Source organism: Ambystoma mexicanum, chromosome 1p (assembly GCF_040938575.1).
Source record: "Ambystoma mexicanum isolate Mex_15411 chromosome 1p, UKY_AmexF1_1, whole genome shotgun sequence".
Taxonomy (NCBI): Eukaryota; Metazoa; Chordata; class Amphibia; order Caudata; family Ambystomatidae; genus Ambystoma; species Ambystoma mexicanum.
This window is the reverse complement of record NC_090921.1, coordinates 409,461,870-409,480,973: the sequence shown is the minus strand read 5'-3', so window position 1 is coordinate 409,480,973 and position 19,104 is coordinate 409,461,870. Positions and strand designations below refer to the sequence as shown.

The 19,104-nt window shown below is 43.0% G+C and overlaps 1 protein-coding gene across 1 annotated transcript in view; it reads right to left on the bottom strand.

The window, feature by feature from the left end:
- The window catches only part of SIN3B (SIN3 transcription regulator family member B), a 1,409,802-nt gene extending 1,393,117 nt beyond the window's left edge, over positions 1 to 16,685 (bottom strand). The window contains exon 1 of the mRNA XM_069649207.1: positions 16,558 to 16,685. The gene's annotated coding sequence lies outside the window, so the exon portion shown is untranslated. The remainder of the gene's footprint in view (positions 1 to 16,557) is intronic.
- Positions 16,686 to 19,104: the final 2,419 nt, after the last annotated feature.

Genomic DNA, 19,104 nt, shown 5'->3' with positions numbered 1-19,104 from the left:
AAATGGTTTACCCCTGTAACAACCATCTCGGTGTGAATATATTGTTCCTTCTATGTACCCAAAGACCAGGCACAGCAGAGCATTCTGTGCTACTTTTGCAACGGTCATAAAAGATTTGTTGAAACCCCTGCCAACAGAATGTTGCAGTAGTTCAACCACAAGTACATTATTTTATTTATTACATGTGTTATACGCCCAGACCTGGAGGTATCACGGCGTAGTGACAGACTGTAGGCGATTGCAGTATGATAATGCAATACATTTTATAGCAAAGCATAGGTGTACAAGTGACAAAAGTAAATTTAGTTAGTGTATATACAAATAAAGGATGTGGGAAACAGCTAGGTTAGTATTGGTTGAAAGGCCAGGTTTTCAGTGATTTTTTGAATAGTGGGTAGGTAGGAAGTTTCAATCTTGATACTGGTGGATAAATGAGTGCTCCCATTAAGGCACTTAAACGTATCATTCTGCTTCACATTAGTTTGACATGCAAAATACTTGTATTTCTGCCACTTTGCTTGATATTCAAAACTCCCAGGCTTGGCCAGGAGGCAGTTACGTATCACTACGGGGTCACAGATTACTTGTGAACTCAGCAGGTTTGGCATGCTTCTACTACTTTGGGTGGTAAGTAAAACTGCTTTGCTCGGTCTTCCCTGGCCTGCAGTATACAGACAAGTAGTGTTCCTTGCTCCAAAGGCTCTCTGGTGCTACCTGCCTGGGGATCATAGGTGTTTTCACCTTTATACATGGACAAGATTTGGGAGGGGGGGTAGGGGGTTATTCCCAATACATGGCTGGTTATAACAGTTTCCACCACCATCAGGATAATTAGCTTTAGAAAAGAAAATCTCCCTCTGACAGAAAGCCATTACATATTCTGCATCACAGAGTATTCCTCCTCTGAGGAAGACAAAATACTGTGTCCCTCCCAATTGAGTCCTCCCGCTCCCTTGAGGACCTACTACTCCCAGGTCATCCTCCCGGCTAATACCACCCCCAGGGTCGGGATCAGGTAGCAGCTGCCTTCACCTGGCCACCTGGGAGGAGACTTTAGGTGGGGTTTTTGTGAGGACTCCACAGTATCCAGCATGAACCAGTGACCAGGACCTACCATGGTATGACAAGGAGCTAGTATATAGTGTTCCACAAATCTAACTTCATAGAAGATGCAAACATACATTTCTGGTCATTATTTATGACCCCATTATACTATTTTGTAGAGTTATGTCCCAATGTATATTTATATATTGTCCCAACGCAGAGTTAAATGTGTTTGTTCAGCATCAGTTGCCTAGGGAGCCAACAGTAGCTCCTTGTAGCGGTTGGCATTAAGCTAAGCAGGCTCTTGAAGGCTACAAGCAGTAGCTGAATAGCCTCCGGGTCCTCTCCATTTCGTAACATTGCTAGTAATACTTTGTTAAGGAGCTGCAGCGCTTGCATGGACAGAAACAGCAGTTTCAAGCCTCGAGCAGTCACAGTGTTCCAAACCCACAGACCGCTCTTCATCCTGCAGAAAATGTTTGTACATGTTTCATGTACTGACCAGCTCCACAAGGCCTTCTACACCACTGGAGGTTTCCCTGAGGAGACTGGCTCCTGCACATGATTTGCTGGACACCTGCCCTGCCTAGGCTCACCTGTGCCATGCAGTAGCTCCGACCCATACACTCGCTTCAAGAGCAGGGAAAGATGGTAGCTTCTGCCTGACAAGTAGTCGGCTGATCTCAGCTCCAACGTGCACACAATTCCTTACCTGACCCATTTTAAATGATTACTTGCCAATTGCGAGTGGCAATTTTGCTGCCTGGTTCGACACATTGAACCGGGTGCTCCCCAGCCCTTTCTATCTGCCACTTTTTTTCAAAGCTTTGCAGTGCTCACAGGTCATGTGCAGTGCATCACATACGATTCATACTTGAAACTGGGGCCAAGATAATACACTTATGGATGTGTCACTAGCAAAGTTGTCCCCAAAACACGCATAGCCGTCTTTACGCCCCAACCACCACAAAAAACAAAAAGGATTACACTGTTAATGTCCAGGTTGTAAAACGTGTGGCAGTATTGAATTTAACTCTATAACCTTATAATCAGTACTGGCATGTTTGTTCGAGGCTAGTAGTTGTGCAGAAACACTACATACTGAAAAGTAAGAAGTGAAATATATTGTGATCCATTGAAAGCAAGCAAGCTAGGTTTTGTAGGCTTCACGTCATGTGGTCACTAACGGCAATGTACATTGTGTCGAAAACCCTCATTGAGCATCATCGATACATTTAGCATCTATTCAAAATATGATTAACTGTACCAATAAAACAAGGCAGTTGAACGTTCAAAGGAAGGTTTAAAAATGGTTACAACTGCCAATTATTTCATTGGCAGTACATTACCATGCAGTCCGTCACTGAAATGTGAAATATTTGATAAATCCAATAGCGGACACTATTGCATGTTCTCAATTTTACCGTGATGTATCGGGTACCAATGTGTCTTCCACTGTTTAAGAGACAAAAACAAGATTTGCCTGAACTAGATGCCTTTGACCATCACCTTTCGGTTTAGTCAAAGTTTAGCACTAGAAATTGAACATTTTCCAGCATGCCCCACTTAGCCAAAAGACAACTCTTCATAGATGGCCCTGCGTCCCTTTATGCACCATCTTAGCTCTGGGTTCTGATTTAATTATTTGCGTATACTGTTCTCTTGTTTCCATTTGCTTTTATAAGCTATTCAGTTTTCAGTGTCATTCCACAATCAGCCTGCCGACATCGCCAAACATCTTGACAAATGATGTAAAGCTTTTTGAAGTCAGTCACAATGCACAAGAAATGACCATCCGGCTAATGTCTACATCTTTCATAACTACCAGGTGATGCAATAGGACCCACCAGGGTGTGTCAAGTCTATGAAGAGGGCACAACAGTATTTTTTTCTACAGTCAATTTATTTCTCAAAGGGGTTACAAGCTTAAATAACATGCAAACACCTGCTTCCGCAGACATGGTGCGTCTAACTGGTCAAAAACAGATGGTCAAAAGTTGTACGGATACCCACATTTCTGAGCATAGGTCTCACGTCCTGAGCTCTCAGGGCTTTTAGCATATCACAAACATACATAGGTTGCACTGTGGTTTCCTAAGCTACATAGGAGGCACATACCCAACCCATCAGTGACCCAAAATGTTGCAGTCTAACGTCCCCAATCTAAAACGGACAAAGCTCAGGCATAAGGTGGATTTATATAATCTAAATAGTCTTCTTGCCCAAGTCCAGTTTGCATGATAGTCTGTGCCAGGTTTCAGCATATTGGCCGCTTCTTCCATTTTCGTCCTGGTCAAGACAAGAGCGTTTCTCTTCAACCTGGTTAAGGCCGCCCTAGCAACACTATGAGGTTCCTCCTAAAGAACCAATTTCGTCTAAATTATACAATGGGTTTTTCACATGGACCACCCATGGGATACCACCCCTTCCCCGGCTCAATAAGTGTTTTAATGCATTTCAATATTTTCCATGCCCCTCTGTGCGCCATAACCTGGCCCAGTATAATACTGGGTTCAGGGAGGCTTGTTCTTCAATTGGACTCACGTCAAGCGCGAGATTTAACAGCACATTAGGGGAGCCTAGAGGGACTTGCAGCAGATTTCAAGTGTTTATTCTTTGTTCTCTCTAGGCATGCTGTATTCAAACACACACACAGTTCTGCACCATAAAGGAAGGCTGGAATAGCTTACTTACGGTATCATTTTCAGGCTGGGGAGATAGCACCTCTACCATCTCTCATGAAAAAGTCCTGTGTGCATCACTGTACTTTCCTTAGTGCAGTGCAAGCCCTGTCTGGTTGTGTGTTCCACAGTGCGTTCTCATTGAAACCAATTCCAGGATAATCATATAATGTCACAGCTATATCCACTTTACAATGCTTAGCATACCAGGGTCTAAAAACTGGAACCGTACTTTTATCAATATTCAGGTTGGTCAAGCTCCATGCTTTTTCTCATGAAGACACCCAAATTGTGTTTCAATCCCCGTAAAGTGGTGGATAAAAGGGACTGCATCGTCTGGGTAAAATGATGTGGGATACTTATCCAGACCCATTGTAGGGCAATCCAAGCGTTTGTCAATAAGGAGACAATCCCTTCTATGTAAACACAGAAGAACAAGGGGGCCAAGACACATCCTTGTCTTACACCCTGAAGTACATCGAAAGGATCAACTACTTCACCAGACAGGCCACAGAGCACCACTGCTTTATTACTATACAGTGCCTGGATTGAGGAAATCAGATGAGCAGGCACATTCCTTTTCCTAAGGAAATGCCAAAGCATTTCTCGGGATATCCCGTCAAAGGCAGTCGTGAGGTCCACAAATATGGCATACACTTCCATCCCAGAAAGAACAGTATATTTTTGGACCAGCAAAAACAGCCAAAGGCTTCAGTCCACGTTGCTTTTATGTTTCTGGAACCCGGCCAGTAGAGCACCAACAACACCGTTCTCCTCAGTCCAGGCTTGCAGAAGGAACAATATGGCCTTGGCAAACAGTTTCCCTGCACTGTTCAGGAGTGAGATGGTCCCTAATTTGTAGGGGAGTCTCTGCCTCCATTTGTATATCGGTACTATTGAAGCAAGATGCCAAGAGTTTGGGACTGCATTAAGTTTAATAACTGCATTAAATAACTTACATAAGACAAGCCCCCATGCACAAGGCTCGTCTTTGTAAAAATTCTATAGGAACCCTATCCGACTTGATGCTTTGCCATTTTTCTGTGATCCCATAGCATTATATACATCCAGCACACATAGTTCAAAATCATCCACCAGCAGAGGTTGTGCAGTAGTGAAGCTGGCTACATGAAGTGAGTTGATTGAATGACTACACTACAGAGATCACCATATAAATCTGAAAAGTGTTGCCACCAAGCACCAGTGATACATCAGTCAAAAATCCCATTCCCACTTACGTCCTCCCCCGAAACCAGTTTCCAATAAATTCACTTAATGGTTATGGCAAATAATGCACTCAGTATCGGAACCCACTAGCATCACACATTTGGAGACCAACATTGATGATGCAGATTGCAAACAATGTTACCAGATACATTCTCATCAACACCAGGCTTAATATCCAACAAGGCAAAGGAACTATGATGAAGTGATTACCAATGTGCACAGTGAAAGCAGTTTTAAAACCAAGAATGGCATGCTTCAGGAGAGATTTCAAAGTTGAAAGTTTTGCCACAAGAAGATAAATAATATGGCAAGTTAACAAAACCTGCCACGTACATTTTGCCCTATGTTCGAGACCTGCTTCCCAAGCACATGAAACCCCCACAAACTGGATCCAGAGCACAGACTGACCTAAACTTGGACAATCCTAAAGAAAACCATGCCAACCTCGCACACCATGTGACAAAGATCAAAATAAAAAGATAAGCCGGGATCAATAATAGTTGCTGGTTATAGCACCTGTCCCAGCGAGCAGGTGGTACTTCTGCAGGACAATGAAGTAGTAGAATCAATGTTGTGCAGCAAATTAACCTAATTAGTCAAGCAATGTCACTGTTTCCACCAAGTTAGAGAAAGCAATAAGTACAAACACAAGCATGTAATTAAATCAAACGTTCTAATCTAGATCTTTACATTATATACAGTAAAAAAAAGAAAGAAAATTAATAGGTTATCTGTTCGGTATTGTGGTTGTGATCAATACCAGACTATGGTCTTTTAAACTCCAAAAAGCTCACAAGATGACGTGTTACTCGGATTGCTAAATTTTGCACAGCTTAAAAATAATAATGCTCTCCTTAGCCACGTTTTCTTTTTAGCCCGTACGTCTCCAAGCAGTACTCAACTTCCATGAAGCCTAGTCCAGCGCATTGCTCCAAGTGGAGCAAAAGTCCAAAAGGCAGCCTCTTTTAAGAGTGCCCTTAGGTCCTCCCATATTTCTGCTGTATAGAAATAGCCCGTTTGTGGAGTAAGAGTAAGAGTGTGTGCTCTGCCCACTTCGAGTGTTGTCCATTCTGAAATAGCTTGGTGGGGGAAGATCCTTTAGTCAAACTCATTTTGCGTCCCCCACCACTCATTCAGCACACAATTCCCGGCTCCGACGCCTCCATCAGCGGGCTCGGCTTTACTAGAACCCCCCACCGGCTATCACTCAAAAAGCGTGATGGGTGGAAGGTTTTGAATTAATCTTAACGACTGGAATAGTCACACCACATTTTATTAAGCCCATTTTGACCCACTGCAGAAGGGGACCAGCCATACGCAAATCAGTATTATAACTGCTACCAATGAGGGCCGACCAGCCTGAAATGGTAGGCCACACCCCCTCTGTATGGCAACAGAAGCAACCCCAGCTGCAGAGTTGTTGGGCTATCAATAGGTGGAAATCCAAAAGGATTATCTGGTTAGGAGCCCCCACAACTCTCGGGCACCCTTTAGATCAGGAGGCAAAAGCTGAAGTTGCAAGCAGTCACTTGCCGTCTCAATTCAAAACACCATTTCATACTCGCCAATAATCAAATTTAATTAGCCAATGGCTAGTGCACATTTTGTATACTGCTCATGGCCATTACACGTGCATGAAATGACTTAATGGAATACCACCATCACACTCGTAATGGCCTGCATGAATGTCTGCCAGCCATCAAGGCAACATCTCATTCTTCAACTACATTTTCGTATGGTTCAAAACACAGAAAATAGTGATCATTGTCAAGCCTTGCAAATTCTTTAAAACCCACTAAACCTGCAGGGCGAGTTGCTTAGTTTACATACTCGACCTAAGAGGAATGCACTCGTCCAAGGTGACTGGCGACAAAGTATTTACCTGTGCTTTTTGTAAAATGGTGCATGTCGCCATAAGCACACTTCATATTTGCTGCAAAGCTGTCAAGCATGCACAATGAAACTTGCGTTTGCCATTTACTGCAAAGTGTGTTTGCAGAAAATGAAAAATGTTTCTAACATCCCCATACTCACCAGCAAGATAGAGTATCATGCAAATGGTACTCTCCCTGCAAAAAAACTACTAGTCAATGCTAGTGGTCTGGTAGTTCTTGCGAGCCTTGTTTGTGATGAATGTTTTATCACTCACAGTTACGTTTTCATGACCCTACATGTTGTGAGCTAAACCTGTAAGATACAGTCTCCAACATTTACTTTGCTAGCCCATTCCTGCTCTCAATGGCCCAGCTTCCTTTTCACTACAAAAAATGGGTCTGGCCGACACCCTAGTCAGGGTCACAATTTGCATCCACACTGCAAGGCACTGTTCTTTAAAACTACTACTGTGGTAATGTATGCACAATAAAAAACAAATGACAACAGTTACAAACGTGACATGTATGCAAGGCAAAAAATGTGGTTAGTGACATTTCCCACATGGAGAGTTAGAAATGGTGTGCTGCGTGTATGTATAGAATTGAGGTGGCGAGGGACTTTTATGGCTGGCTAGTCACATGCAACTTTAATTATTGCCCCTTGTTTTGGGTAATCTGAGATGGCCACACTCTAGTATGGTCACATGTGTATATTTGAATTGTGGTCAAAAGATGTCTTGTGGTAACCTATCCAGCATCATCTTAAGTTACAAGTGGGAGTCGAATAGCTCCTATTTTCGCCAGGTATTCAATCGCTGTGACCTAGGCCAAGAAAAAAAGTGCTACACACATGACAAAAAGGGTTATTTAGACCACTGGACAAGCTTGCCTCTAGAAAGATATTAGATCCTCTGAGAACATTTTAAAAGAAACAAACTGTAAGATGGTTAACATCCTCCTCTCACCCCAGATAAAAATATACTGGAAAAATATATTTAAAAAACGATAATGGTGCAGGCAAACTACGACAAGCATATCAAAGCAACATAACAGCACGATCACACTACAGGTCAAACGCTTCTGGTGGCAAGAACGGAGCCCTTTGCAACACAGCCCAACCAACCACAACAAAGAATGTTCAGAGTTTCAAAGGAGTTTCAGAACTCGGCAGCATATAATGCACCAAACCCAACTCAGGACCTATGCGACACCCCTTTCACACACGCTCACCCTAAAGTCTACAATAATCACCAGGCCCTGGACAAAAAAATGGAAATAAGGTACCAGGGCACTGTAAGGAACAGAAGTTGCTTAAAATGAAGGCTCTACACCTGTACATAGATACACCCAGTACCGGACACTTTGCAAACCTTGCAACAACAAACAAAAAAAAAAGCAAGCAATGGTGTAGATTCAAGAGTGGATCTCCGTCAGATATCTACAAAACCAGCCTAACGTGGCCAATTATGCAGATGACAAATCATTTTCAACATCAAAAGGGGACAGGCAGGACATACAAAACTATAAACTGTACTACAAGAAACCCACTCTGCATCCTGACAACCTAGGTGACTATGGCCTCCTCGGTAAGATCGAGAAAGCAGTAGCCATGCAACTGAAGCAACACATCGACACAAATGTTCCCTCTTATTATTTTTCTCTGTGTGCGGAACTGTTTGGCTGTCATGCGCACATTATTTTTCATGGGCGCAACTGACTAATAAGGTAAGCCATTTTGTGAGGTTGCGTAGTTAGTGAGCTACTGTTTCTGAATAGAGTTTAAAGGAATTCCTGCTTTCCATCGACTGCAATTCTTTACAAAATATGTGTAAAAGTTGCATCTTCCAACACTTTTTCCAAACACATAGGCTAAAGAAAATATTTAACATGTTATTATAACTAGTCCAAGAAATTAAGATTTGCCACAGTACTTAGCAAAAGTACTCTCGTGCAGAGAAAAATGTGCGTTTTATGCCACTGGGAAAACGCTCATGGGTAGTACAAAAAACAAATACTGCTTTCCATAAATGGCGTGGCTATCAATAAACTAAGAAAGAATACAATATTTACAGATGGAATAATGGCAAGAGCAATGTGGCAGAAAACAGGCCAATAGGAGTTCATGTGCCACTTTAATGTAGTAATTCAAGGGACAGGGGAGCAGTCACGGTTTGTGTAAGGATATGTAATGTGTAATAATAATAACTGCATCAGAATAACTGCACCTCAATATTTGATGGTTACAATTCCGAGGTCTCTGCTTACAAGCCACATGACACTGTCCTGTGACAGCACTTACTCAAATAAATCCTAATAGCTAAAATGCATATACACCATCCATGTTTACTCCATAAAAACAGGCAAATGTGCCCAAAAGAAATGAGAAACAATGAACACATGGGAGCCTACGCCCCTGATTCTACCTACAAAGCTGCACTGATATTTTTTCAAGTTAGTTGCCAACAGAGAAGAGGCATAGGAAAGAACTCTGCCCGATATCAAGAGGCATTTTAAGAGGAAAGAATATTTTTTAATAAGCATAAAATATCCTTATTACTTCTCTACTCCCTGACAAATCATTTGATTGAATCCAAGTAGGGAGCAAAATCAGAGCTCTTCTTGCAACCCTAATCACCTTCAGGTCTTGCTGCATCATCTAGAAGGCAGTCGCCCTCAAGTCACCCAGCTACCTCGTGGAGAAACATAGCATCTCTGGCGGACAGCGCACCAGACAGAAGCCAGGACATGCGCAGACTTGAAATCCGCTGCTGCAAAAAGAAAAGGACCAGAAAACAAGCCTTCTCCGCATACTTCTATGTAAAATGGTGCTGACAGTTGTCCTCTGAGTTGAATTGTGCTACCCTCCATAGTCAGCCATTGTGATACGCCTCAGTTACCAATATGCATTGAGATAGAGACAAGATATTGACAGTCTTGTGTCTGTGCGACAATCCACAGGTTATGGTCTCCACATATTTCTGTTGATTTCTAACAAACAGTGAACATTATTCAGGAAGTTTCACCCAGTTTATTTTCTATTGCTGTAATTAAAATTATCACTCTGCTTTCATGAATTGTGTAAATGATCTTGGCCTGAACTTGTTCTGTGGGGGCGCACAACGCTGGTATTAGTTGTTGGGAGGACTTCACTGCAGTCTTACTTCTTGCCTGCTGCTGGTTGAGTTTGTCAAATCGGTGCATGATATTGTTCGATCCTTATTAAATGTGTCATTCTTGGTCGCAAAATGCTGTGGAGTTACACTGTCCGATGAGCATGTATAGGATTGTCGTACAGACACAAGACTAAGTACAAAACATTAATATGACCATTGAGTTCTTAGCTTTTTGAACAAGATACCTATGTTTTGAAAAAAAAACTGTCCGTATGATAACTTTTTCACCTTTGCAGACTATTGCAATACACTGTACTATCACCAGTGCTTTATGATTTTAATGTATGTATGGTTTACATTTATTTCTGCCATTGTATTTTGCTACACAATAAAATGTTATGTAAACTGAGGGATTCATATTTAATATTTTAGTACTTGACCTGTCAATATATTGTCTCTATCTCAATGTTTATTGTAGATTAGACCCCTCGGAAATGGATAGAGACAGCACCTAGTTATTAGCTCAGTAGGTGTAAATCGGGATACCTCTTATATTCAGAGTACGCCTCATAGTAAGCCATCGTACTGAATTGTGGAAGGAAAGCTGTAGTACCTACATGTTTACTAGGGTGCAGACTTCCAGCAGGATTTAGATTTTTTTGCGGGAAACTAAATGTTTTGCGCCCAAATGTATTTTGGGGGCAAGAAATGTGTCACAATAGACATATTAGGAAGATTAGCAATGTGTCTCATATAGAGAAGTTTAGCCATGTGTCACATCTACATAGAATTGCAAAGATTAGCCATGGTAGTCTCTGATCAAGGTATGCTACCTTATCTGCCTGGGAATTGATGGCATGAACTCCTTCAGCTGGGGCGCAGTATCAAGTATGTTTGGGTTGGACTTGCTCTTTTGTCTCTACGCTCCCCACTCAGATGAGCTTCCTAGCACTCTTAGCTCTCGTAAGGGACAATGATGAGATATAATTCAAACCATAAACTACGACATGAATACCCATCCACCAGCTATAAACAATTACATGGGATCCAGAAAATGGGGCCACTGGCACTTATAAACAGACCTACAGCAATTGACTGACTGTTCCACCTCAATGAAATAAGCTCTGAATCAGGCGAGGAATCTGGCGAGGCAAGCTCCTGCAAGTGACAGAGATGCTGCCGCCTGTCATCAATACTCTAAATGTACACCAGATCAGAACACTAACCCCCGCTGTATATAACACAGCCAGTACAGACACACTTGCATCATGGCCTAATCTGTTGCTTGATGTTCGGGCTTACAGAGTACTGGTCTTCGTACCTACGATGTACTCGTATGTCTGACAGAACTGAAGTAAATGCACACTGAGTAGGTGTCATCCTATAAGCAATATGCAGACCCAGCAAGACAGAGGGATGACCAGTGTGGCTGTTGCTAGTCCCTGGGTCCACTGCACACCAGTCATTGAATCTAGTTAGTACTTGTAAGTCCAATAGAACACAACTGGATGTAACTGTACAACGAGAACGTATCTTCCAATAAACAATGGCAGACTCAACGAGACACAGGGACGACCATATACCTGTAATTAGCTTAACACAATAAAGAATAGGAATATGGCAGCTCAACACTGATGACACTGTCAACTAGGGAAAGACAACCTCAAGCCTGGTAATCAGAATAAACTATGCGCTAGACAAGAAAGAGAATCTCTCTTGGAAAACCAATGCATTGAACCTCTAGAATAGATATGGTCAGCTCTGCAGGCAATTGAAAGTAATCTGAAATGGGGGTCTCCCATCAATCCGCAGAACCTCACAAATACTGATATGCTCACTCTCCTCTACACCAAGAAACAATAGAATGCAGCTTTACCCATCGATACATTTCGGCCTAGCTGCACACATACCTATACACCTCCATGAACACCTCAACAGTCTTTAGAACGCAGCTATACCCCACGAAAGAAAATCGGCCTAGCTGCAACATTATCTCATACACAAGCTCCACCAACGCCAGAATGCAAACTCCAAGGTCAATGACCGTGCTGCAAACATTCCACTGACCTCACACAACCACTGCACCACGCCTAGCATTAGAATGCAGCTACACACCATATAAACCGCACTCGGTGCACACATAGTAGAATACCCTCAAGCACCATTTACCACTGTACTCCCTCCATCGACCTGGACTACCGTCCCCGAGGGCGTTCAACCCACAGCGCTTTGAGATCATACAAATGGTATATAGGGCACTATACAAATGCACAATAACAAACATACGCCCAGTCCGCATCAGACTGGCCCCCACAATTCAACAAAAAAATTCAAGACCCATCACTTCAAAGATTCTCTCCTCCACAACACCTAAGCCAACACGTCGTCCCCGCACCACAAGACTCGCTAGACGCTGTCCACATCTCTCCTTTCCACCACCCTGTACAGATGTACTCCTCCTCTGTAGCCATCCCCCCCACTGTATATCTGTTACGTTTCCTATGAAAAGTGTGCTCCGTTATGCATCTGTACTGTTGTATAACTCTGTAAAATCTCTCCCCTCTGTATTGTTGTATACCTCTGTAAAGCGCGCCATTGCTTCATGAAGGTAGGATGAAGAGGAAAAAGAAAAAACAGCCTAAGTCTCAACCTCAGCAAATCAAAGGTTTATCTGCTGAACCAATACACAAATCTTCACAGCCCTCCCATGGGTAGAAGACAGAATCATAATAAATAAAAACGGGAAGGCTTCATGTATAATTAATTTATACTGGAGTCACAAATTAAAATCCTAGTGCGCATATGCTACAGAACCCTATGGTATATAATGCTTCAACTGACCGTACCGGAAGAAATACAAGACATCTCTGTGGTTGTCTCAAAGCTTTGGAATTCCTGAATACCAATAGAGAAAGCCTCATAAAAAGTATGAAATGGTGCTGCAAGACTGCCACTGCACCAGCAGACTAAACTGGCTTCCAGTCCGAAGCAGCACCCACCTCAAACAATGTATATGGCCCAACAACGTTCATGGCAAGAGGCGTAGTTTCATGCAGAAGAACCTCCTGCACTACAAACCAAGAAAGACAAGGCTATCCACTAAATCTGCTTACTCCTGGTACCAACATAAAGCAGAAAACATCAAAGAGGCTCTGCTGTTCCTGTTATGGCAACAGTGGTAATCCATATGTACCCGAGTTCTGCAAAACAGCATCCCCTTCTGAAAAGAACTTAAAACATACCTATTTTCAAGATTAGTAAAAAAGTAGCAGCTACAGTACACCAGTAAGAAATCGCAGTACAGAGTGCCGAAAGGCAATAACAACTAAACCACAATTTCAAAACAGGCCATGGCTTAGGCCTGAAGACCAGCAACACCCACTGAAACGAACATGCTGCCTGCTCTATGCAAGCAAAAGGCAATCCCAGCATGTTCATCACACCAATCTGCAGACCAATAAAGGTCCCACAATATAAGGCATGCCTCAGGTGCAGCCCTACAAATAAACGGTACAGCATACAGTTTACTCCCTAAAAACAGACAAATAATCCCAACAAAAAAATAGAAGTAAAAAATACAGCCAACAAAAAAGTTAAATTTAAAAAATAAATGGTCACCTGCTTCCACCCGCACAGACCCGCTGGTTTATTTGGAACAGTGGTAACAGTACTGCAATGCCACAGAAAAGAGCTCTAATATAATTACTTCCTGGTCTAAGGAACTTTAAGGGGAAAAATACATCCTAATTTAAATACATTAATAATAATAATAATATTAGGTATAGAGAAGGATGCATTACAAAACAAAATCCGTTTTAGAGTTAACTTGTCTAAAAAAAAGTATGCATTTAGGTCTGCTACTCTGTAAGGCTTTACCGGATCTGCAAGGTCCTTAAATGCGATCCATCAAACTTTACAATAGCACCTTCCACTTGCATTCCTGCCTTCAATGAACATGCATCACAAAAAGCAACTACGTGACTCAACTTAATCACCTTATCCCCCAAACTAGTCTGCATGCAGGTGAATAGCTGCAGCTTGAACAACAAACCCCTAATGCATATAGCACATAAAAAACATGCACCTACTACATACGCAATGAGCAGATCTGCCTTGCATTGCTGCCCTAATAGCAACATGTGCTCCCACTAATCCAATAGCCCACTTTTTTAATTTCAGGGTGTAGTACTGTTGCATAGCAATTTGCTGTGCAATTCTGTAAATTTGCTCATCAAATGGACCTTTTGTAGCAAAGTTAGCTATTTAAGTTGCCCTCTTTGATCAAAGCAGAATTTGCTGTGCATTCCTCTATTGCCCTCAGTGCTCTCTTCACCGTCTTTTCTCTGTTCACTACTTTAAGTGCTAATGGAGAGAAAGTGCAGTCGTAATCATCTCCTCCCTTCTTAAGTGCCAAAGGCATGTGTGGGAGTGCTAGGAAAGAATTTATTTTTCAAATAATTGCAACCAGAAGTAATTGGGATGATACTTTAATTGAGCTTTCTATATCCCATCTGGCAAAGACCAGTATGTGTACTTTTTTTTATTTTTTTATAAAGACAGTCATGCAAATTCCTAAAATGTAAGTTGTTGCATAATGCATAATTACAGTATTGATACTTTAAAACACTGAATCATATCCTTGCTTTACACTAAAGTTTAAGTTAGTATATAGAATAATGTCAATAATATTCATTTTTTTTGGTGAAGATGCATCATACTGACCAGTGAAAACATTTGAAAATATACAGGATCAAATGGTTTTCATAACAAACCCAGTTCTGTAACCTGAAGGTTGCAAAAATCTTGTAACTGGGTCTCAACCCATGAGCGAACCCATACTACTTGACATTCTAGATTATCATCCTGTTGCATTATACCAGGTACACTGAAAGTGAGCGACCCCAAACTACAACATTCCACCTAGTTTGCCCAGTTCTCTTTCTGCTATGCAATCCACTCTGCTTAGTCTCTTTCTTTCCTCTTACATAATGAATACACAAAGCAAACTAGATACTTAAGCAGAAGAGTTATTATTGTTCCATCCAGTCTATACAGCTACAGATAGTTACCCTCCCGAGATGCAGGAGACAGCTGGCCAAACTGTTTACAGACCTTTTCTTATCATATCTATTTATTTGTGTCCATTCATGCAGCTAACCTTTTACATTTGACAGACACTCATAAATGGCTCGCAAAGTCTTTTTGCCCTATTGCATAGTCATGTAGAATGTACAAGAGATGTTTGAAACTCTGAAACTTTTATTTAACATTTACTTTGGTTGCAGTAAATGTTAAATACAATTTTCAGAGTGCATGGCTGGCCTCTGGGTAGCAGCAGTGTACCAACATAAAGTGGGTTTGTAGAGAAATGCGCCATTTTACAGCAATCGCATTTTAAATGTGTTGTCCTCCAGTGCTATGGGTCGAGTGCACTTCTCTTAGGTTGAATAGGTAAACTAAGTTACGCGACCTGCAGGTCCAGCTGAGGTTTAAAGAATTTGCAAGGCCTGACCCCTCTCACCAATGTCTTATTTCAGTGATTCACAAAACTGCTGTATTGTTGCTCATTTCATGTCTTGGATACAAATAACTTCTGGTGGCATTAACAATATCAGTATAAAATTGTTAATCAAATGGCTGTTTGCTAATCAAAACAAAAATAGCAAACTCTACTAATCAATTTTTGAAAATGAATGTATGCCTTGGACCATGCAAATACATGTTATATAGTCATGTGACCACATTCCCAATACTATGTTTAGGTGTCAACTTAAACTAGTTCTGTTAGTGGCAGTGCTCAGTGGGTTACTGCCCTTGGCACACATATCAATGGAATCCTAGGGTGTTTCAGAGTACAAATTGAAAATGCATGTTCAGGTGTTCATGCTCGCGACATCCTTGAACGTCTAACCAACCTTAAATTGGGTCACAGAAACCCCTGGTTTACTTTATGTAGGTCCTAGTGTTTATATTATAGGTAGGCAGTGCTGTATTGAAAAGTGAGCACGTAAACATCTTGTACAAGTGTCAAAGGCTTTTTTTGTAGGGTGACAGCTTTTTACCTGATGGCCTACCGGAGCAGTGGAAGCCTGGATTGACAGAGAACACTGATGGATGGGGTCTGCATGCATTGTTAAAATCGGCCCTAGGGCCACTTAAGCAAGCACATTCCTTCGTGGGTTGAATGCCAGATTACACACAACTCCACACCTCCCCTTGCGGTACATGTGTCATTGCGGGACTTAACCTGAACGTCGGAAGATGGGCTTGAATGCCGAGGAACAACTGAACTAAACTACACTGACATGATACTTGGTGTAAAAAAAAAGGCGTCTATATTCAGGGTTATACAAGCCTAAAAGGTTTAAAGGCAGGCTTTGAATACAGCGTTGTTGAGTACGTAACATTACTTCAAGAAGAGGTGCTGACATTATATTAGGGAATAGCTCTGTCAGCCTAAAAGGGAGGTTGGGGCTTCTTCACACACTACTTCTTTGAGTCTCCCTCATGACTTATTACTCCCAACCTCCCCTCTTGCAACTTCCCCGATGGAGCCAGGAAACTAACTGCTCGTGCAAGAAGTCACTTCAGACACATCTCCCTATTACCGGCACTCACCCCCGTGTTTCAGCTTCTGCTGTCATAGCTGCCGCCAAAGATCACGAAAGCAGCTCCCTATCCCAGCGGAAGTGACACTTCCCTCTCACACAGTCAGATTCCACAAACCGGAACCCAACCGACCCCGGGGAACCCTGGGAGCGAGTGCAGGGCACGCTGACAGAGGTGCAACGTCATCACGCAATACTACCCAAAGAGGAAAAACTCGCTTCATGGCTAAACCAACGGGACATGCAGACTATAGGTTTCAGAAAGGCTGCCATCTTGAAATAGGACATCTGCTTCCAACTGCCCCCCCCCCAGTCAACGTTAAACATGCCATTAAGTTATCTCGTTATAATTAAATATATATTTCTGATGATAAATCCTGAAATGCATTTCACAAATATATACAGTGTACGGTATCCAAGTTGAAAAACAAAAGCTAATGTATTGTTGTTAAATAAACGCATACACCGAACTGTTGCCTCCGCATAACAAGCCATTTTTACGTTTTTAAAATGAAAAGTTATTGTATCTGTTTTCTTGTGCTCTTGCTCCGTTTTCGGATAAATATCACTCTTTCAACTAGACTGTGTCGAAGAACGTTGACAAAATATCAGCAACACGGTGTTTGTAGTTTCTTGTTCCTGGGTAACACCTCTCCCTTTCAATTCACTGAACAACTAGTGTTGAAGGGAATAGGTACTCAATTGGTTGTGGCTGTCCAGCTTTCTCGCTTCCCGTGTGATTAGTGTTCCACCGTAAGTACAGTAGGTGCACAGGGAGGACAGAGGTAGTGTATCTAGCTCCCATCCGAGAAACGGACCATAGCAACGCCCCGCCTATTCTTCTTCACGTGACTTTGGACAGATTTAGTTCCTACCATGCACTTAGAGCCGACATCATCTTGTTCCTCATCGTGATTTTCGTGAGCGGAAACCGGGAAGGCTCCGGCTGCAAAGCTGCGAGAGCAACTGGAACCTGCGTGCTCTTGGGTGGCTGAGATTAAAATGGGCATTTTCTTCGGGATCGGGAAACTTTCTGCAAGATACCAGATGAAGCGTCCTATTTCATCTTGTCCCTCATCGGGATTTTTGTCAGATTCTGTGAGATTTGTGTGAGGCTGCGAGAGCAGCAGGAACCTGCGTGCTCTTTGGTGGTTGTGATTAAAATGGAAATTTTCTTCGAGATACCGGGACGTTCCTGCAAGGCACCAGGTGGGGGAGGGGAACATTACATTTACTTTAAACATCATTTTCATCTATTCAACGATAAAGATATGGAGGGGTAGGAAAAGGAACAGTGCAGGGTGGTGTTTAACTGACCAAAGGGGGCTAAACAGTTTAATTCAGAGAACAGATTTAAAGGGGAATGCATTGTTGATTGATGAGAGTGTGTTTGGGGTGGGTACAATGGGTGGTTTTAGAAGGGGCCAGTTGGGACCATCTGTGTGTGCTTCGGGAGAGGCACATGGGCATCTTGGTGTGGGTTTTCAAGCGGCCTGGGGCATCTTGCTATGTGAAGGGAGGTGACGGGGCAGCAGAGTATGGGTGTAGAGGGAGGGGTGGGAGCACATTTGTGTGGGCCAAGAGGTAGGGATGGGGCAACTTGGTCTGGGTTAGGTATGGGGTTATTTTGGTGTGGGTCTGGAGGGAGTGATATATGGGGTACAATGGTCTGGTAGGATGGATGGGCACACATTGGTCTGTGTCTTAAGGGTGGGGTAGGGGATCTTGGTGTGTGGAGAGGGATGGGGACATCTTGGTTTCACTCGAGGGCAGGCTGGGGGCATCTTGCTGTGTCGACGGAGGATGGGGCATCATGGTATGGGTCTAGTCTCTAGACCCATACCATGATGTCCCATCCTCCCTAGACTCTACAGGTAGGGTTGGTGGCATCTTGATGGAATCTGGCTTGGAGGGATGGGGGCATCTTGGTGTTGGTCTAGACGAGGGAGGGATGCAGCATCTTGGTGGGGTCTGTCTTGCAGGGTTGGTAGCACCTTCGTGGGGTCTGGTGGGAGGTATGGGACCTCTGTGTGTATCTGGAGGGAGGGATAGGGCATCTGTATGGGTCTGGAGAGTGGGCTGGGGCACCAGTGTGTGGGTCTGAAGGGTGGGATGGGGACATCCTGGTGCTGTCTGGAATGGAGGGAGTGGGGCATCTTTGGCTCTGGAAAGGAGGGATGCAGTCTATTGTGTCGATCTGGAGGGAAGGATGGAGCACATTGGTGTGGGTCTGGAGGTAGGTATGGGGGAAATCTGGTGTGAATTTAGCGGTGTGATGGGGCACGTTGGTCTGGGGCAGAAGGGTGGGATAGGGCATCTTGATGCGTGGAGAGGGCTATCTTGGTATAAGTCTGGAGGGCAGAATGTGTGGAGGGAGGATGGGGCTTCATGGTATAGGTCTAGACTCTAGAGGGAGGGTTTGTGGAATCATGGTGGGGTCTGGCTTGGGGGGGTTAGGGGTGGGTGGCATCTTGGTGGCGTCTTTGCCCATATGTGTTTCTTGCTGGCTGCACCAATATATTCCATTGTTGCCACATAAGAAGATACTCATGTTTGC